At 41.5% G+C, this 20,075-nt stretch overlaps 1 long non-coding RNA gene across 1 annotated transcript; it reads left to right on the top strand.

Annotated features, from left to right (window-relative positions):
- Positions 1 to 1,457: 1,457 nt before the first annotated feature.
- On the top strand, positions 1,458 to 8,870 carry LOC134758845 (uncharacterized). Its single transcript, XR_010134498.1, has 3 exons — positions 1,458 to 3,387; positions 4,236 to 4,336; positions 8,569 to 8,870. It is a non-coding gene; the product is annotated as an uncharacterized lncRNA (long non-coding RNA).
- Positions 8,871 to 20,075: the final 11,205 nt, after the last annotated feature.

Raw genomic sequence — 20,075 nt, 5'->3', positions numbered from 1 at the left:
TGCTAGACCTCAGTTCCCCTCTTCTCGCCTCACTGAGCACAGCCCAGGCTTCAGTGGCTGCACATGTGAGCATCCACTCCCACACTCTACCCAAATCACATGCTGAATTCATTGCACATGTGAGCCATGCTGCACCTGTGGTCTGGAGATACCAGAGTAAATGTAGCTGTGCACCTCCTCTGGGTGTCAGAGGACCTGAGGCTGCTCCTCTGCCTCAATGAGGGGGTCTTCCTTCTTCCCTCACATCTCTCCTCCTCTTTGAAGTCGGTAGCATGACTTGGACCCAGCCTCTTGGGAGAGGTGAAATACTCTTTCACTTTGGAACAGCTGAGGTTTGCTCATGGAAGCGGAGGTGCTGAAGTCACAAGATCGTGGTGTGGATGACGCTGGCGTTTCTTAGTAATGAGCCTTGCTGACACATCCCAGGAGAGGAAGTTAGGTTAGGGCAAGGCAAGTGAATGAAATTGATTAAAGGCTGCAACAGATTAAAAAAATTACTGTACTTCATTTAGGGTTATGATGTCTTCTTTCCTGGGTTAATCCATAGGCAATGTGGGATTAGGGCTCCTTAACCTACACCTGGAAGATTTCACGTCAGAGGAAGGTAAGATGGGGGAATCTGTAGGGGCTGGTCTGTGAGCCAGCACTGAGAGTTTAAATTGAGCCCCACAAGGAAAGCCTTCCTTATCTCCCATAACTAGGAATTACAATGGTGTCTGAGGAGGGGAGGCCTCTGGATGCAGGGTTTACTCTAAAACTGAAGGACAGCAAGGCTGATGCTCACAAGTGAGGGTGGAACAGGTATGGTAAAAGTGCTTTGCATTCAGCAGTCACTCAACAATGACTGAATTAAAGCTATTTTGTGATAAACTTTGTTTGATAGGCTATTGCCCCAGAATGTTTGCAAATATGCTAATTTTTGAGGTTCACAGCTGTCCTCTCCTTCCTGAGGTTCTACTGAGGCATCATTTACCTCCTGGTAGATGTGAGATGTGGTGATCACTACAGGGTAGGCAGCTTGGAAGGAAGGATTGGTGAGCAGTCTTTTGTTCTGAGTTACTACTGCAATGTAGGCCAAATTCCTCTAATTTTTTTTAAAGACAGAGTGTAGATATTGATATTCTCATTTCCTGTGGAGCTAGAGTAACCCAGAATAATAAAACCCCTTGGGCAAGCAAAGCAAACACAACTCAAGGCAAACCACTTGCACGAGAGGCTTCAAATGGTGATTTAGATTTAGAAAGTTAAGTGATGGGGTCTTGAAGACCACATATTCCTTGGGAAAGCACATGATCTGGCCAGCCTGAAATGCATCATCAGCCCCTTTGAGGAGGTCAGTGACCCATGTTAATGTAAGGTATAAAATTCCAGGTTGTGGAATTCGGTGGTGCAACTCATGAGGGTTCCTACATTATAGCAATCTTTAAATGGTTTGATAAAGTTGAGAGAGAGAAACAAAACTGAAGATTCTTTTTTCTCTCTGAGTAATGAGACTCTTGGATGAAAGGCTTATTCTATAGATGGTTTTTAATCTTCATTTTCCACTTCCTGGTACCCAGATCGGCGCAGGGGAGATCTTTAACCTGGATAGCAGTTTGTATTTCTAATTCAGCCCCAGATTAGTCTCCTACTGTGTATATGAGATGTTGAACACAAAAGAAAACTACCTGAGAGTGTGAGTTGTGGAGGTGGCTGGGCCAGATGCTTGCCTGAGTGATGAGCTGCAGATATCGGCTCAAGTGGAATACTAACAAGGGCTGGTACATGACTCCAACATCATTGAATTTCCTTTTTCTCCTGCCAGTGGACATGACAACTGAGGATAAGGTGGCTGGGAGACCATGAGGGCAAATGTGACACAAGGCAGGAGTCTTGCCCGAGCTTGTCAGCTGGTTCTTATTTCCTCATGCTGCAGGAGCCTTCTCTGGTGGGGCAGAAAGACAATGAGATCTCCATTCGATTTTATGGATCAGTTTTCACTTTTCCAGATGCAAAGAGAGGAGCCATAATTACCTTGCATATGTTTTGATAGCATCCCCTGGGCAAGTGGAAGGGGTAACTCACAACAGATAAACTCTGCTTTTGCTCCAGAAATGTCTCCTGCATCTGCAACAGGGGGGTGTTGAGTGATGCTATAGGCAGCTGGAAGGGCTCATTTATTTGACCTAATTATTCCCAGTGTAGACCTGACTCATCATAACGGGCTCTTCTTCAAAGGAAATGAGAGCCAGATTGTCTCCTTGGCAGCAATGGAAACAAATGCTATCCACAGAATGGCTGTTAGATTAAAAAAAGGTGCAACTTGCCTTTGGGACCAGCTGATGTTTAATGATGTTACCAAGAATAGAGGACTGGAAAGAGAGTAGTGTCAACTTCTGACATTGTAGCTTTCTAAAAATGTTCTTAATAAAATTAACTTACCATTGGATGCCATGAACAAAAGTAACCACATACTCAGAATCCAAGGAAAAATGGAAGCCTTGGGGTGTTTTTATTAATAATCGACGAAATCTCTATGGGTACAATGGAGGACTTTTCACAGAGACCTTATTATTTCTTAATCCTCTTGGATGCTCTATTGAAGGATTAAAATGATCTTTTTTTCCTAAGGGATGGAGAAATGGAGAAAGAGAGTTGACATAACTCTCCTATTACCATCAAGCAAATCAAACACAGAATGGGACCAGCATGCCACATTCCCTCTGCGAAGCCTTAGAGTGCAACTGCATTAGCTCAATGGTGCATTTCACAACGTCACAACTTCATCTCAGGTCATCACAAATTGTCCATATTGAAACCTGGGTGCAATGAGAATAATCACTTAAATTTTCTCTGGTCCCACTTTTCTGCTTTACAGTGGTAGTTGAGAATGTCATACCCCTAAGGACATGGGGAAGATGTGTCCTTGACTGATTGATCCCTGTGACACAGTCTGACACTTTGCTTTTGTTCAGCAATTCTCAAAGCACTGGATTGCAATGATGCCCTGTTGACAGCACTGTTCAAAAGTCGACCTGTTGTTGCTGGAACCTCCAAGAATACTGTGTTTGATCTCAGCTGGGATCTGTGTTGGAAGAGGAGAGGGAATCCCACAAACTACTTGTGAAGAAGATCCCATTGTTCAATCAAATCCTCTGTCACTGTAGCAATCCATGTATGCCGTTGCAGTTGGCATTCTGACACGTGTACACAGTGTTTTCATCTCTTCCCTGGAGTTGCAGCCAAAGCCTGAGATTCCTTTCGACATGACCCTGAAAAAACTCTGGGTTTGTGCTCCCCTCTGCTCTGCAATAACATACCAGCTCTGTGATGTGGCCAATGTTTACCTAGTTGGTGGGAGGACTTTTTAATATCAAAAGGAAAACATTTCTTCTGCATTCCACATAGGTAAGATGTGGTTTGCTGTTGTACAGGGATAAGGATTTGGGGTGGGGAAGGGATGAAGAAAAGAAAAACAATCCCCCCACCCATGTTTTTTTTTGAAATTTTCAGGGCTAAAGTGATGGGTCAGGGTAGGTGAGCAAAAAAAAAAAAAAAAAAAAAAAAAAAAAAAGAATCATCAAGCAATGCGGGAAGATGAAAGATGAACAGACTTTGTTTTAAAGAGTCACAGTCATGACTGAGCATATGTTTCCTTTGCATTCAGTTCCAAAAATAGATGATTAGTAGTGAGAAGCAACTGGTTTCTGATACTTATCAGAAGTCAGTTAATATCATTTCCAACTGTTGGGGTTAGATATAGGGTAGGCTGTATATCTAACGGAAAGAGATTATAAAACTTCATGGTACCTTGGATTATATTTCACAAAGCTGTTTCTGGCCAGACAAAGCAGTTAGCTAAGTAAGAGGAATTTGCCCAAGGATAAAAGGGGCTGGTAAGTTGTAGTGATCTTTTTAGATACTCTCTGTTTTAAATAGTATGAATCCACTGGCAGTTTATCAGTCATCATGGAACAGTGGGGGCCAGGGAGTGAGGGATGAGCAGGAGGGGACACACTGAAGACCAATTGGGTGAAGAAGCGGGTCCAGCTGGGGATAGAAATCAGTGCTCTATTTTCTCCGTAGACCCCACAAATGGTAGCTTGCAGGCTAGAAATTCTCTGAACCTCTAATGTTACCTAGAAACCTGAAGAGGCTGAGGGTGCCCTGTTCTTAGGGAAAGAACAACCTTGCTTTAAGTTATGTTGTTAAATGTTTTGTCAGTTTGATTTAGTTTGTTAATTTCTCCAAAGCAGAATCTGCCAAGGACATTCCCAAAGATCTACTTACTTATTAGAGAAACCAAGAGAATCCCAGCAGCACAGAGGGATCGAGAAGGCTGAGAACAGAACTGGAGGTGAGAATGTGGCCACAGGAGACCCCAGGACTTAACAAATGCACTGGTTTGACTTATTTTCTGGATATTTTCTGGATGTATATACTGCCTTTACTTCTCTTTAAAATAGGGGCAGTGCTAGAGGTATTGACTTTTCTTGAAATGTTCACAAGTCCTTGACACAGACTTCAGGGACTTGCAGTGATCTATGTAGACTGGATATACTTCAAGTGGAAGGTTGTTGACTTTATTTTGATCCCTAGGGTTAACATCCCACCTTATGGATTATTCGAGTTAAACTCTCAACAGCTGTTAGGGCTTTGTACTTCCACAGAGCTCAATCTTTCAGTTGACTGCTCATTGCTGAGCCCTGTACTATGCACTCTGGGAGTAATATAGGAAGTCTCTTCCTTAGGCATTGATTTGCAAAGGCTGAGTAGGTAAGAGTATGAAGGTGTGTAGGGGTATGGGCTAACTTTTTTTTTTTGATTGGGATCTCACTCTGCTCTCCATGCTGGGGTGCAATGGTGTGATCATAGCTCATGATAACTTCACACTTGGCCTCAAGTGACCCTTCAACCTCAGGCTCCCCAGTAACTAGGATCACAGGTGCATGTCACCACGCCAGGACAATTTTTAATTTTTTGTAGAGACAGGGTCTCGCTATGTTACCCAGGCGGGTCTCAAACTCCTGGCCTCAAGCAATCCTCCGGCCTTGGCCTCCCAAAGTGGTGGGATTACAGACATGAGCCATCATGTCCAGTCTGATTTCTTCCTTTCTAATGCAGCTTTTCTTCTGAGGTTGAGGGAAATATAGTGCAGTTATTAGTATATTCTATAAATACTTATTGGGCATCTATCCTGTGAGAGTCTGAGGTTCAAAGGTTAATTAAGAGACAGAGAAGTCGTCAAATAATTTATGCTTGATTTACATTTCTCTCCTCTCACTAGACTCAGCTTCTTGAGCATAGCATTATTCTTCTTTACTTCCCAATCCCTGGCATCTAGCATAAACCCTGGCCTATAATTGGTACTCAACAAGTATTGAAATGATGTACAACAAGAAGTTTGCATTGATATTTTTCTTTCCTTTTCTCTAACAACTTTGCTCACACATAACAACTGACCATTTTCCTTCTATCAAAATAGAACATTTCCCCCTCTGGGCTGCTTATTTACCATTGTGTCTCTTACAGTTACTATGAGGAGGAATAAACCTTTCCCTTATTGGCAAGACTGCCTTGCTATTAGTACATATTATATCCCATAGAGGCAGAAACTTTTTGTTCTTTTGTTCACCACTGTATCCTCAGCATCAAGAATATAGAGGGCTTTTAATAATTATTTGTTGAATGAATACATAAAATTGAAATCAGGACAAAGGTTCTAACTATATGAGGCAGGTTAGATTAAGCTTTGCTGCAGTAACAAACAAATCTGAAAATCTCAGCACCTGAGCATACGTAGGTTTATTTCTCTTTTGCACAAAGTTGGCTCTGGGTCCTGCAGCTTTCCAGGTCAGCTTTCCCAGTGGCAACTTAAGGATCTAGTCTGATTGCATCCTGTAGTTACCCAATCTAGAACATGCAGCTCTTGAGTTGCTGTATTATGGGAAGAGAGGGTACAAAGGTTGCATACAGACTCATAAGTGCTTTGACTTGGAAATGATCCGTGTTTCCTCGGTTCAGTCTTTTGGTCATCAAATATAGGTAAGCCTATGAGTATTTGGTGAGCATGCCACACTAAGTATGTTATTCAGTGCTTGCTAAATGGTGGTGTAATTCCATGAAAAAGTAACTTGGTGTTCCCTGCTCACTCTTGCCACTTCAGTGCAGACTGGTCAATTTCCAATTGCCATTTTCCTGAAGTCCATCTTGAGAAGCCAGAGATTGCTTGGCTCCAACATAAGAGGCTCTCAGTAGCAGGGAACTATGCTATGTTAGGCTGGGGTTCAAATTTTAATAAGACATATAGCAGCCACGGAGGAGTTTAAGCTGTTTAAATTTCTGGCTCCCAACTGGACTAAGCTTGTCAAAGGCAGCATTGACTCAACCAATGACTCAGGGAGTTGGTATATAAATACCTCAGATCCCTCACTGCTCTGGTGAGATGGCCCTGAGATGCATTTTCTACACTGGCTCCCAGAGATGTCATTTGGATTAAATTCCAATTATCCATAGTGGTAACTACCTTTATTGCTATCTCCCCTTCCCTGTCTCATTTTCCCATTTCCTGACTCCCCCAACAGTGTTTCTTGGGGTTCTCTCTAAAATTAACTATTTGCACTTGAATCCATGTCTTTGGGTCTGTGTACGGGGGAAACCACAAACTGAAAGAGAAGGTTAGAAGGTTATCTAGATAGTTATCGGTGTGTGTGTGTGTGTGTGTGTGTGTGAGAGAGAGAGAGAGAGAGAGAGAGAGAGACAGAGAGAGAGAGAGAGACAAAAAAACTTCATACAGATTAGGGAGGGGGCCCTAGGGAGGCCTCTTCCTTCAGTATCTGCACTTGGAGAACTGCTTAGGTAGCTGGAATGAAGTAAGTGAAAGAATACAAGTGAGGGGAAAGGAGAATCCCTGAGATGCCAGAAAGATTTTCTCCTATGCTATGCGTTTAAGCACATAAAGTCTGGATCCTACTGTGAAAGTATTGGCTACCTGAAGTCTTGGGGAGAGGAATTCCCAAAGGTGATCTAAAGCAAGCACTTCCTGGGCAGCCAACATGAGACCTGTAGTAATTGGAGCCCTGTATTTCTAAGCACTTCTTATTGGGATTCCAGAAGTGTAATTGGACAGGTTGACAAGTAGCTGTGGCTCCTTGTAACTGCAACACAGGGCTCAGAGTCCCGGCTGGGTGCAGTACTGAAGGAGTAAAGCATGTCATTTGTGGTTCTCCACCTCTCCTTTTAGTGCCCTCTGCTGCTTTTTGGTGATCTCCTATACCCCAAGGGTCATATAATGGTAAAGTGACCTTGTAATTTATCATCTAAACAAGGGCACTTAAAAAATTACCTTCCCAATATTCCAAAGAGAAAACCAAGAAGTCATACAAGTGCTCCAAAGGCCAGTAAGTGGTGGCACCAGGATTTAAAGTAAGATTTGGGTGATTTCTTACTGCACCACCCATGTTCCGTGTTGACTCTGACAAAGGGCTTCCTGGCAGGGAGAATGGGGCTGGGGCTTGGGAGTCAGGAGATGCAGGATGATCCGAGGTTTGCTGTTCACTCATATGAAAACCTTGGCAAGTCCTTTCTTTTCTCTGCTTGTTTTCTTATGTTTTGAGAGTTCTTCATATGTCCTAGATAACAAGTTGCTTATCAGATACATGTTTTGTAAATATTTTCTCTTAGTCTGTGGCTTAACTTTTCATTCTTTAGCAAGCCTTTCACAGAGCAAAATCTTAAAGTTCTGGTGAAATCTGATTTATTAATTTGTTCTTTTATGGCTAATTGAAAGGTTTTCTCCCAGAAGCTTTATGGTTTTAGGTTTACCCTGAAGTCTACCATCCATTTTGAATAAAGTTTTGCATACAGTTTGGTGCCATAAATCAAAGTTAATTTTTTTATATATGAATATTCAATGGTTCCAGCATGATTTTTTTTTTTTTTAAGAAACAGGATCTTGCTCTGTCACCCAGGGTGGAGCACAGTAGCATGGGCATGATCATAGTTCACTGCAACCTTGAAATCCCAGGCTCAAGCAATCCTCCTGCCTGAGCCTCCCAAATAGCTAGGACTACATGTGGGTGCCACCATGCCCAGCTAATTAAGAATATTCTTTTTTTTTTTTTTTTTTAGAGAGGAGGTCTTGCTGTGTTGCCCAGGCTGGTTTTGAACTCCTGGCTTCAAGTGATCCTCCCACCTTGGCATCCCAAAGCACTGGGATTACAGGTGTGAGCCACAGCACCTAGTCCCAGCACCATTTGTTGAAAAGATTATTCTTTCTCTACTAGACAGCTTTTACACTTTTGTCAAAAGTCAAATGTCCACATATGCATGGGTCTGCTTCTGCACTTTCCATTCTGTTCCATTGATTATTTTGGTTTGTTTCGTTTCCATCAATACTACACTGTGCTGATGACTATGTTTATAATAAATCTGAACCAAGATAGTTTCAGTCTTCCAATTTTGTTCCTTTTCAAAGTTGCTTCAGGTCTTCTTGGTTCTTCACATAGTCATATGAATTTTAGAGTCAGTTTGATAGTCTCTGTAGAAAAACCTGCTGGGATTTTGATTGACATTTTGTTGATTCTACAGATTAATTTGGAGAGAGTTGCCATCTTGACACTATTGAGTCTTCTGACCTGTGAACATGCAAACTGGGACACATTTGAGAATGAAAGGGGACACTATGAGTAAGCCAGGGCAGTTCTGGGCAGATTGGGAATTATGGTCATCCTACCTGGTGCCCTCTTGTCACTGCATGTGATGATATCTCGCTGGTGGCATGGTTCCCACAACTCTCATTTACTCCTGTCCACCTGAAAATTTATTATGTTTCCAGTGGTTTTAAGTATATTCCTGGCACAAATATATCAATAAATAAAACCTTAAAATCACAGTATCCCATTGGACATTTTTCTTGGATGACAAGAGTGACAATGGATTAGCCTGATAAATCAATCCCTAGTCAGAATTATGTAGCCTATGTCTTATTCTATTACTCATTCTTTTGACTTTCCGATGTGTCCAACACATATACATAGAGCACTCGTGTACTGGGCATGATGCTTGATAGTATTCTTTAACTTTTAAAAACAAACTCTGAAGGCAGGTTAGAGGGAAGGTGCTTCAGACTGTCTTTAAACATTCATCTCTGCAAATTAGATAACAGATGTGAAATGCCCAGTACTGTTTCTGATTCATGCTAACCCCCCTATAAATTCCCCTCCCTGGGAGCACATCAGAGTCCTGGACAGTCCCTGCAGCCAGCTGGGAAGGTCCTTCCTGGGGAGGGAGAGAAGGATGTGAACCCTGATCTTCCTATATTTGGGGTGGATCAAAAGCAAAGCTCATGTAAAGTTGGCAAAAGAAAACTCAAACTATTGTGGCAAAAAATATCGTGGCAAAAAATCTGGATGAGTTCTTCTTGGTGTCCCTGCCAGCAATCTTGCAAGATACTTGGGGACATGACCTTCATCGCTCTTTGCTGTCATACATCAAGGGTCAGGGTTTGGGTGGAGCAAGGAAGGAGGTGGTAACTTTGAAGCCCTTGCCATTCTTGTGGGCAGGAAGTGAAGTATTAAGGATGTTATCCAAACATTCTCTCTCTGCTGAGTTTTGAATCACCATGACTTCCTGTGCATCTCTTTTGTACTATGTTTCTTTCCTGGGACGCTCTGAATCCATTCAGGTGGTCAAGATGATAAGCTCAGCTGGTTAAGCTATGGGGCTAAGGAAATCAGGCTCACAGGTTCAGTCTCTATATGAGCCAGTTAACTCGGCACACAAAGCAATCTCTCCAAGTCCTCAGATTGCCTCACTAACTCCCACCAGCTGGCTTGAAAACACGTGCCGTGTAGGGCCTGGAAGATGGATGGCTAAATCATAGGCCCATTCCCAGTCCTGGCAAACTCCCCATAAAGGAGGCCCTCCAGACGTTAGAAACCGCTCATTAGATTCTGGAACTGTTCATTAATCTGGCAGCACTTCATTTTAAGGCCTGGTGTTTATCTTGAAGTAATTTATGAGCGACAGAGGATTTTGTATTGTTGTAAAAATTGGTTGTTGATAGTGTACCAGCCTACTTGATAAATGACTCCTTGCTTCAGTCTGCTGGAATGCGGAGTCCACTCAATGGGACTTGAGGAGGGATACCGTGGGCCAGCCAGTGGGGGCTTCAGAAGTTTAGTTCTTCATTTAGAAACTTCTACTGAGTGCCTTCCATGGGCCAGGCACAGTTTAGATGCTGGGAATTTAAGTATTCATTATTTCCACCAATGTTTTCTTGCCTATTCCATGCTAGGCATTGTGCTGGACCCTAAAGCCTCAGCAGAGAATGAGACCCAATCCATGCCTTCAAGGAGACCTGAGCGTGGGGCAGGAAATATTAATTTATTTTGTGCCATGGCACAAATTTTTGGCAGTTTGGTGAAGCCTGTGGAAGCCTTCTCAGAACAATTTTAGAGGCATACAATAAAGCACATGAGATTACAAAGGAAGCTAATTATAACATAATACAGTTGTCAAAACATTAAACAAATGCATCAGTGCTAACTATTGAACATGTAAACCATGGTTCATGCCTGTTCATTGCCTTCTTCTCAGGACTGCCCCAATCTCAGCTCCTGCTGCTGGGGTGGTCCTCACCTTGTGTCTCTATATACCCAGACACAGCTGAGTAAAGACAGGGAAGCACTAGCCTGAAGGCTACTGTTCCTAAGCAACTGAGATGCTCTGACCAATCAGAAAGAGCTGCCTTGTCAGAGCATCACTCTTAGGAAGTGTAATTGGAAAGCAGGAAAAATTCTGGCAATAAAAGGGAACTGAAGATGAAGAAATACAGAAAGTGGACTCATGTAGAGTTGCAAGTCATGAGGTGTCTGAGCAAAGTAAGGTTATGGGGAAGCTAAACCAATAAACAGGCAGAAGCTACTAAGAAAGGGAGAGAAGCGAGTGATTCAGTAACTTGTAGTGGGAGAGAGGTAGACTAACACGAAGAGAAGCAGAAAAGCAGAGTAGCAAGGTGGCAGAGTGGTGAAGGGAGAGCCTTAGAAGGAGAATTCAGAAACTTTTCTTCTGAAATCCCTTGAATTGGTTTGGATTCAGAAGAATCCTTTATTATTTATTTATTTATTTATTTATTTATTTATTTATTTTTGAGACAGGGTCTTGCTCTGTTGCCCAAGCTGGAGTGCAGTAGTGCTATCGCGGCTCACTGCAGCCTCGACTTCCTAGGCTCAAGAGATCCTCCCACCTCAGCCTCCTGAGTAGCTGGAACACAGGTGCACACCCCCACACCTGGCTAAATTTTAATTGTTTTTTGTAGAGATAGAGTCTCCCTATGTTGCCCAGGCTAGTCTCAAACTCCTGGGCTCAAGGAATCCTCCTGCTGCAGCCTCCCAAAGTGTTGGGATTACTGGCGTGAGCCACCAAGAACAACCATTTCAGTTTTTCTCATGGGAGCCTGGTTGTTTGTGTGTGTGTGTGTGTGTGTGTGTGTGTGTGTTTTTAATTGCACTGAAGGCTAGCTTCCTGGATGACATTCCCATTTTCTTTATTACCATGCAGATTCTCACAATAAACTTTCGTTTCCTGAGGCAACTAGAGTGGATCTCTGTTCCTTGTGATCAAAAGAGTCAAATCCAAACATGGCAGGGTGGGGTGAGGACAATGAGGCCATCCTACTCCGCCTCCGGCAGTGGGTGTGGACAGGGACTGCTTCCCAGCTCCCTTCTAAATTGATTTTGGATTTGTTAAAAATTACCCAGTTAGTTCAAAATTTTAGCAAAACATGTCATGGTTTATTAAAATACTGCTTCTTTTTCATGTTGTTGACATTTTAATTTCATTACACTGTGTGGTATTTAGGGTAAAAGATTTATTTGGTATTTTAGGAGAAGGGTATGGTAAAAGAGAAAAGTCATATCAGTAAAAAATTCGGGTAATTAAAAGTGATATTGAAGTGGCCCTGTTGTCTGGGGTAAATACCCAAGGTTCATTGCCTCATGCCAAGGAAATCAAGGACACCGATACAGGTGAAGTGGGGTTAACAGCAGAGGTTTAATCAGCAAAAGAAAGAGAAAGGAGAACAGCTTTCTCTCCTGGGAGAGAGAGGGGTGCCCAAGTGGGACTTCCAGCCCACAGCAGATTGCACAGGATTTTATAGACAAGCTCGAGGAGGTGGTGTCTGATTTACATAGGGCCCCAAAGATTGGTTGGATCAGGTGTGACATTTACATAGCATGGGGGTGGGGTAGGGGGCAGGGGGAAGTGGGGAAGCTGGTCACCCCGCCATAATCCTATTATGCAAATGGGGTCTTTGCTGGCCTGGGCCATGCTGTCTGCTCCTGACTGCGCACCTAGTTGGCAAAGAGAACAGAGGATGGAGCCACCATGTTGGACATGTCTATCCCCTCTTTCCTGTTGGCACAACTGCCAGCAATCACCTGTGCAAGCTTCTAGCCTGCGTTTCTATGTCTGCAGCTTGATTTTAGAGGCTCGTATTTGTTAGAAAAGAAAATAATTTGGGGACTTCTTTTCATTAAAAGGAAAACCTTACTAAGGACTCCTGTACCCTTATTCTCTGACGAAATAATTTCTTTTTACCTCCTATATCAATGTTTAATAATGAAATCTCATTCACACCTTGATCACCTGGTAATGGATAGTAAGGTAAGAAGAGCCAATAATGACCTCTAAAATCAGAAGTTGCATGTGGATTACTTAGACTAGAAAGTATAGTCCATCCTATAAATGAAGGAAGAGGGTATTGGAACCAGCAGGGACTCATTCATCTATCTATTGGGTGGCTACTATGTTGTCAGGCAAAAACCAGACAGATATTCCCCCAAGGAGCTTACATTCCAGAAGGGGAAAATAAACAGGCAACAAATTTTTAAAAAGGCAAATAGATGAGATATGCTAAGAAAGCTATAAAGGGGGTCATGAGAAGAGAGCTACTGGATCTGGTGGGGCTACTTTAGATCAGATAAGTAAGGAAGACCTGCCTCTGTTAGGAGGTGACATTTGAGCTGAGACTTGAAGGATGAGATAAGCCAGCCATGGGCAAAACTGGAGGAAGTGCATTCCAGCCAGACGGAGCCTGAGTGCTCCTTGGAGAAGAGCATGGGAGGAAGAGGAAGAACCATATGAGTGAGCCAGGAGATAAGTAAGGACCACTGGCTTAACAGCCATTTATGGAATGCTGAAAATGGACCAGGCTCTGTGCTAGTCTCAGCAATACAGCAATGGACAAAATATACAAAAATCTCTGTCTTTATGGCAGTTATCCTCCAGAGTGGACCAGGTCCTAATGTGCCCTATAAGTCATAACAAAGGGGTGAGACTTTAGTCTGAAGGTGATAGGGAGCCTTTGAAGTGCTGAAAGCTGGGGAGTGACACAATCAGATTTGCATTTTAGAAATACCAGCTCTGAGGTCAGTGTGGAGAATGGCTGCGACAGGGTATTCTAGAAGCAAGGAGACTGCCCAGAGGCAGGTGGCAGAAAGAAGATGCTGTTCTTTATGTAGACAGTGAAGTAGGCTGGAAATAAATAGAGCCATTCTAGAGATACTAAGAAAGTACAGTGGACAAGATCAGATCATGGACAGGGGAAAGATCTAGGATACAGAAGTGTACTGTCAGGTTTCATGACTTCAAGTATCGGGTGGATGTTGTTGCCATTTATTTCACTGGGCAATGCAGGAGGAGGAGCAGATTTTTGGAGAAAAATTAAATTGTATTATTCTTGTCCTTGATGCAGTTTGTACTTTATTGAGCAGACAAGTATGCAAATAAAATCATTCCATCAGCCAATGTACCAGTCAGGATAAGCTAAATTTTGATGTGCAAACTAACAACCATCAGAATAGCAGCTTGACACAGCAAAGATTTATTTTTCTCTCATGCTACATGTCTAAAACGGACAGGATTGAGTGGGGGTCTCTTTTCATTGTAGTCCCTGGACTGAAGCCTATAAATATACATTCCATCCTGACATACGCATCCATTGGGACATGGTTAAAAAAAGAAAGAGAGAGAAGTAGTGAATCACACACTGGCTCTTAAATCTTCTGTCTGGAAATGGTTTGCATCACTTCTGCTCACATTTCATTGGCCAAAGCAAGTCATAGGGTCATGCCTAACTTCAAGAAAATGAGGGAGTGCCATCATTCTGTGTACTGAAACGAGGGAAGTATCCCTCGTTCTTGCTATTGCAATCTATTAGGTGGTGCACAATTTCAATTTGTCCTTTATTGACAATAGTATTTTTGATAGCTTTATTAAAGTGGTGTCTGCTAGACTTCCTCACTGTATGGTTATTTTCCCCTTTGGAATTAATAAATGCATTGTAGAGAGTCACTTTGAAATGATGTAAACTTCCCATTTCTTGTCAGACTTTTAATTAATTAATATGTAAGGAGATTTATGATTTCTGTTTAATTAATATCTAAACAGACTCATGGCTACAATTTCTAGCCTACTAAGTGATTCATATGCAACTTCAGATTTTAAAGGTCATGGTTTCCATCGAATACTCATGGTATTCAATGAGTTATCATTATTGCTGTCATTATTTACTCGATGCTCAAATTATCCCAGATTTGATTTGGCCAGCGGGAGCCTTTCAATCTGGCTTCTATGTCTTTTTGTCATGGCCCTGCATTCTTTGAGCCTTCCTTGCTCCAGAATCATCTTATACTTTTCTTGCTCCAGCTCTGGCCATGGGTCCAGTCCTTTCTCCAAGGAGCCCTGATTGTTTATAGTGGAGAACGGTATTTAGAAGTGAAGATTGGGGTGCTTGGTGTGTTATTTGCTATTGGGATGTTGCTGCTTCCATGCTCTTTCGGGGGACAGAGCTGTAGGATAGAGGCATGTATGCACACGTACACAGACATACAGATTTACATCTATACTTGTATCTATCTTTATCTATTATGTACATTAAAAACCATGAACTCACATTGATGCCTCCAATTCAAATTCAAATTCAAAATCATACGGTATATTCTGGTTTTCTCTCTCTCTTTTTTTTTCCTATTTACAAATCCTTTCTCTCCATTGAGAAAGTTGGTCCTCATATCCAAACTTATTCCATAAGCTTCCCCTTTACTCCCTTACCCTGTGTAACTAAACTTTCATTGTCACTGCTGTCCCCTCCCTCACATCAGAGCCCTCCTCCCACACTGGCTACTCCCCTCAGGTGCGGACCCTCCTCATTGTGCCTGGACTCCAACAACCAGGCCACCTCTCCTGTCTGGACCTTCTCACTCTGATGTCCGCTTAGGTGGAAGCTCCTCACTTTGCCTGGGCTCTGACTTTTCATTCCAGGTTAATGAGGACATTGCAGCAGCAAAGAAGTTAGCCTGGTGACATACCTGTATCCTACTAGGTATCTGTGTGCAGACCATTTATAAACCTGAGAATGGGTTACAGCCAACTAAGAGTTAGAAACCCAAGTTTTCTGATTCCCAGTTTTTTTCTCTCTCTCAAGTTCCTGGCATCGATAGCAATTAATGGAATCCATGGAGGCTTTCTGTGGTTCTCTTTCTCAGTTTCGGCCCCAAATGGATTTATTTTGGAAACCAAATGTAAGTCCATTTACTCATTTAAGGGTTATCTAAAGGTGAAAAAGTGCTACTTTTTTTTAGCAGTTCAGAAATTTTTCAAATGCTTTTTTGCCTTTGAATTTCTCAAAAGCAACTTTGTTTGGAAATTTTAAACTTGGCATTCCTGGTACATAACCCTGAGTGAGGAATGTGTGCTTTGCCTTGTTTGAAGAAATTTGGTTTTGGAATAACAAAGTTATGGATGTTTAAAAATACTGCACGGAACAGACACTGTGGGTTATTTTCCTTCGCCTTTGAAACATACTCTATATTGTGAAGCTGGTAACTTTCATGGGTGGGGGAATTTAATAGCATATACTTGACTGATGCAAATGTGAGATCATTTTATAAGCCACATGGGGATCTAGTTGAGGCATCTTTTCAATTTTTACTCAGTAAATTCACTTGATCTCTGAATAACTTAGAATCCTGGGGCATAGTGCCTGTGTCCATATCACGTGCTCAATAATTGTTGAGCTGATGTGAATTGAACATGCTTGTTCTCATTTGGCTGCACATTTCCCCTCCAGCTCCAAGTGGCTAACTATGGTCTGGGAGAGTGGTTAACAAATTACAGTTCGTGGGCCAAATACAGCCTGCCACTGTTTTTTTTTTTTTTTAATGGCCTGCAGGCTGAGAGTGGTTTTTACATTTTTAAATTCTTGAACAACAATAAAAAGAAGACTAACATATCATGACATATGAAAATTACATGAAATTCAAATTTCAGCATCCATAAAAGATGTTTTATCAGAACACAGCCATTCTCATTCATTTATGTATCATCTAAGACTGCTTTCACACTACAACGGCAGAGATGAGTAGTTGCAACAGAGACTGTATGACCTGCCAAGCCTAAAGGATTTACTATCTGGACCTTTACAGAAAGAGTTTGCTCACCCCTAATGGAAGAGACAGAACACACATCGTCAGTTCCTTTTTAAGATTACTTGCTATAAAATTTAAAGCCAAGCCTTTTTTTTTTTTTGGTTTTTAGTATATTTACTGTATTGTGGGGCATGTGGAATTCAGTGTTTTCTAGTGTATTCACTATGTACTATATACACTACCACTGTCTAATTCCAGAACATTTCTATCATCCCAAAAAGAAATGCTGTACGTATTACAGTCAGTCCCAATCCTCTCTTCCCTCACATTCCCTAATCTACTTTCTGTCTGAATGGATTCACCTATTCTAGACTTCATATAAATATACATGCAATATAAGTATTTCACATGAAAATTTCATTAAAATGTTCATACAGTATGTAGACTTTTGTGTCTTTTTTTTTCAAAGTTCATTCATGTTCTCGCATATAGTAGTACTTCATTCCTTTTTACAAGGCTTTCTTTTAATTTTCTACTTTAATACTTCTGGCCTGCCTCCTCTTTGACATTTGATTGAATTCCAATTCAATATCAATAACAAAAATTATTGTGATAATAATAAAAGTATAAAACATCAAGGCAAATATAAATTTTTTAAACTCTGTCCATTTTGTTAATTGCACTATTTCCACATTAGATGACTAATAAAGATATCATGAGTGAAGAGATTTGGATGATAACATCTATTTTATACATCTCTAGGTTTATGTCTAATTGGTGCATTTGTTTTGCTTTCTCTAGCTCTTTATAAGCTCCAGAAAGATAACTTCTTTCGGATTTCATATGCATAGTGTATTAGTCCATTCTCGTGCTGCTATGAAGAAATACCTGAGACTGGGTAATTTACAAAGGAAAGAGGCTTAATTGACTCACAGTTCCACAGGGCTGGGGAGACCTTGGGAAACTTACAATCATGGCTGAAGGGGAAGGAAACATGTCCTTCTTTAAATGGTGGCAGCACATTGATTTTGTATCCTGAGACTTTGCTGAAGTTGCTTATCAGCTTAAGGAGATTTTGGGCTGAGACAATGAGGTTTTCTAGATATACAATCATGTCATCTGCAAACAGGGACAATTTGACTTCCTCTTTTCCTAATTGAATATCCTTTATTTCCTTCTCCTGCCTAATTGCCCTGGCTAGAACTTCCAACACTATGTTGAACAGGAGTGGTGAGAGAGGGCATCCCTGTCTTGTGCCAGTTTTCAAAGGGAATGCTTCCAGTTTTTGCCCATTCAGTATGATATTGGCTGTGGGTTTGTCATAGATAGCTCTTAATATTTTGAGCTACATCCCATCACTACCTAATTTATTGAGAGTTTTTAGCATGAAGGGTTGTTGAATTTCGTCAAAGGCCTTTTCTGCATCTATTGAGATAATCATGTGGTTTTTGTCTTTGGTTCTGTTTATATGCTGGATTACATTTATTGATTTGCATATATTGAACCAGCCTTGCATCCCAGGGATGAAGCCCACTTGATCATGGTGGATAAGCTTTTTGATGTGCTGCTGGATTTGGTTTGCTAGTATTTTATTGAGGATTTTTGCATCAAATCACAAGCATTCTTATACACCAATAACAGACAAACAGAGAGCCAAATCATGACTGAACTCCCATTCACAATTGCTTCAAAGAGAATAAAATACTTAGGAATCCAACTTACAAGGGACGTGAAGGACCTCTTCAAGGAGAACTACAAACCACTGCTCAATGAAATAAAAGAGGATACAAACAAATGGAAGAACATTCCATGCTCATGGGTAGGAAGAATCAGTATCGTGAAAATGGCCATACTGCCCAAGGTAATTTATAGATTCAATGCCATCCCCATCAAGCTACCAATGACTTTCTTCACAGAATTGGAAAAAACTACTTTAAAGTTCATATGGAACCAAAAAAGAGCCCGCATCACCAAGTCAATCCTAAGCCAAAAGAACAAAGCTGGAGGCATCACGCTACGTGACTTCAAACTATACTACAAGGCTACAGTAACAAAAACAGCATGGTACTGGTACCAAAACAGAGATATAGATCAATGGAACAGAACAGAGCCCTCAGAAATAACACTGCATATCTACAACTATCTGATCTTTGACAAACCTGAGAAAAACAAGCAATGGGGAAAGGATTCCCTATTTAACAAATGGTGCTGGGAAAAACTGGCTAGCCATATGTAGAAAGCTGAAACTGGATCCCTTCCTTACACCTTATACAAAAATTAATTCAAGATGGATTAAAGACTTAAACGTTAGACCTAAAACCATATAAACCCTAGAAGAAAACCTAGGCATTACCATTCAGGACATAGGCATGGGCAAGGACTTCATGTCTAAAACACCAAAAGCAATGGCAACAAAAGCCAAAATTGACAAATGGGATCTAATTAAACTAAAGAGCTTCTGCACAGCAAAAGAAACTACCATCAGAGTGAACAGGCAACCTACAAAATGGGAGAAAATTTTCGCAACCTACTCATCTGACAAAGGGCTAATATCCAGAATCTACAATGAACTCAAACAAATTTACAAGAAAAAAACAAACAACCCCATCAAAAAGTGGGCGAAGGACATGAACAGACACTTCTCAGAAGAAGACATTTATGCAGCCAAAAGACACATGAAAAAATGCTCATCATCACTGGCCATCAGAGAAATGCAAATCAAAAAACCACAATGAGATACCATCTCACACCAGTTAGAATGGCAATCATTACAAAGTCAGGAAACAACAGGTGCTGGAGAGGATGTGGAGAAATAGGAACACTTTTGCACTGTTGGTGGGACTGTAAACTAGTTCAACCATTGTGGAAGTCAGTGTGGCGATTCCTCAGGGATCTAGAACTAGAAATACCATTTGACCCAGCCATCCCATTACTGGGTATATACCCAAAGGACTATAAATCATGCTGCTATAAAGACACATGCACACGTATGTTTATTGCGGCATTAATCACAATAGCAAAGACTTGGAACCAACCCAAATGTCCAACAATGATAGACTGGATTAAGAAAATGTGGCACATATACACCATGGAATACTATGCAGCCATAAAAAATGATGAGTTCACGTCCTTTGTAGGGACGTGGATGAAATTGGAAATCATCATTCTCAGTAAACTATCTCAAGGACAAAAAACCAAACACTGCATGTTCTCACTCGTAGATGGGAATTGAACAATGAGAACACATGGACACAGGAAGGGGAACATCACACTCTGTGGACTGTCGTGGGGTGGGGGGAGGAGGGAGGGATAGCATTAGGAGATATACCTAATGCTAAATGACGAGTTAATGGGTGCAGCACACCAGCATGGCACATGTATACATATGTAACTAACCTGCACATTGTGCACATGTACTCTGAAACTTAAAGTATAATTTAAAAAAAATGGTGGCAGCAAGGAGAAGTGCAGAACAAAAGGGGGAAAAGCCCCTTATAAAACCATCAGATCTCAAGAGAAGTCACTCACTATCAAGAGAACAGAGGGTAACTGCCCCCATGATTAAATTACCTCCCACTGGGTCCCTCCTATGACACGTGGGGATTATGGGAACTACAATTCAAGATGGGATTTGGGTGGGGACACAGAGCCAAACCATATCTCATG

Source organism: Gorilla gorilla, chromosome 1 (genome assembly GCF_029281585.2).
Source record: "Gorilla gorilla gorilla isolate KB3781 chromosome 1, NHGRI_mGorGor1-v2.1_pri, whole genome shotgun sequence".
Taxonomy (NCBI): Eukaryota; Metazoa; Chordata; class Mammalia; order Primates; family Hominidae; genus Gorilla; species Gorilla gorilla.
This window is presented reverse-complemented; position numbering and strand designations above follow the sequence as displayed.